The 1,978-nt window shown below is 46.2% G+C and overlaps 1 pseudogene; it reads left to right on the plus strand.

Moving 5' to 3' along the window:
* On the plus strand, window positions 1–1,032 carry LOC136960506 (E3 ubiquitin-protein ligase TRIM39 pseudogene; annotated as a pseudogene).
* The last annotated feature ends 946 nt before the right edge of the window (window positions 1,033–1,978 follow it).

Consider the following 1,978-nt stretch of genomic DNA (forward strand, 5'->3'; position numbering starts at 1 on the left):
ATGACTGAGATGAAGCAGATGATGGAGGAAAGATCTAGTAAGGTTCAGGAGATCAAACTGGTCAGTAGAGACTAGCAAGAGTGGTGCAGAGAGAGAGATAGCAGACAGTGTCAGGTTTTCACTGCCCTGGTGCGCTCCATTGAGAGAGCCAGGCTGAGCTCATTGAGGTGATTGAGGAGAAGCAGAAAGCAGCAGAGAAACAGGCTGAAGGGTTGATTCAAGATCTGGAGCAGGAGATCACTGAGCTGAAGAGGAGAAGCACTGAGCTGGAGCAGCTCTCACACACTGAGGACCACCTCCACCTGCTCCAGAGCTTCCCATCCCTGAGCACCACCTCCACACACCAAGGACTGGTCTGAGATCAGTGTCCACAGTGGTCTGAGTGTGAGGGCAGTGAGGAGAGCTGTGTCTCCAGCTGGAGGAGACACTCAATAAAGAGATGAAGAAGCTGCCTGAAGTCAAGCTGAAGAGGATTCAGCAGTATGCAGTGGATGTGACTCTGGACCCTGATACAGCACATCCCAAACTCATCCTGTCTGAGGTTGGGAAACAAGTGAGACATGGAGCCATAAAGCTGGATCTCTGGGACAACCCAGAGAGGTTTGATTTTTGTATCCATGTCCTGGGAAAGCAGGGCTTCTCCTCAGGGAGGTTCTACTATGAGGTGCAGGTTGAGGGGAAGAGTAAGTGGGATCTGGGAGTGGCCAGAGAGTCCATCAACAGGAAGGGGGAGATCACACTGAGGGCCTAACAATGGATACTGGACTGTATGGCTGAGGAATGGAGATGAGTACAAGCTCTGGCTGGCCCCTCTGTCCTCCTCTCCCTGAGACAGAAGCCCCAGAAGGTGGGGGTGTTTGTGGACTATGAGGAGGGTCTGGTCTCCTTTTATGATGTGGAGGCCAGGTCTCATATCTACTCTTTCACTGGCTGCACCTTCACTGAGAAACTCTATCCATTATTCAGTCCCTGTCCCTGAATGATGGGAGTAAAAACTCTGCCCCTCTGATCATCACTCCGGTCACACAGTGAAAAAAGAAGATGTGGAAATGCTGGAGTTCAAAAGAAACTTTTATTACAAAATATTAATCTGAACAAAACAGTTGTGGGTATGTTGGAGACAAAGTAATTTAGATGTTCAAACCATTATAAAAAAATCTGTAAACAGAGGCAGTGCTCCCCTGGTGGCTCACTGGGTAGAGTGTCTCACAGACTAAGGCCTGACTCAGTGACTGGGGTTTGAGTCCAGCCTGAGACGATTCCTACTTTTCTCTCTTCAATACTACCTTTCCTGTCCACTCTTTCACCGGTCTGTATCAATAAAGGCAAAAAATCTTAAAACAGGAAATATTATCCAGTCCCAAGTAATAATATGTTTATGAAATATGGCAACGAGATGTCACCTAAATGTACCAGTGAACGAATGAAATAAAATGACCTAAAATGCAATAAAGGAATATAAAACCTCATTCAATCCTTTAAAAAAGTATATTTTTTACACTACCACAATCAGTGAAAAGCACGAATCACCTATGAGAACGTTTGAAAACCTCCAACATGAGATCCTAACATGGTGCTTGTATTCAGGGATGATGTACAAACACACAGTTGTGTTTCAGGTTCACAATAGTTCTGTTCAAGTTGGAAATGCTCTGAAGAGCACAAACTCCTGCTTTCTCCTCACTGCTTCGGTCAGTGTGTTTAAGTTGTTTAGGGTAATCATATTTATATGCACATATATGTGTATACGAGCCAGCCAGAAACAGGCTCACCATCTGCAACAGCGCACCTGACCCCCTCTCTACCACAGCACCCCTCTCTCCCTAACACCGTAACAGGCAGTAATCTTCAGACAGACAGAAATGTATCTGTACGTATGAAGAGAGACAGAATGTGTGTGAGCAAAAGATGCCTTCGGTAGCTGTACACCTGTGGGTGTAAACTACAGTTACAGCAGGAACATCTGGTGGTCCCTGTG

The sequence above is a fragment of the Osmerus mordax genome, chromosome 17 (genome assembly GCF_038355195.1).
Source record: "Osmerus mordax isolate fOsmMor3 chromosome 17, fOsmMor3.pri, whole genome shotgun sequence".
Classification (NCBI taxonomy): Eukaryota; Metazoa; Chordata; class Actinopteri; order Osmeriformes; family Osmeridae; genus Osmerus; species Osmerus mordax.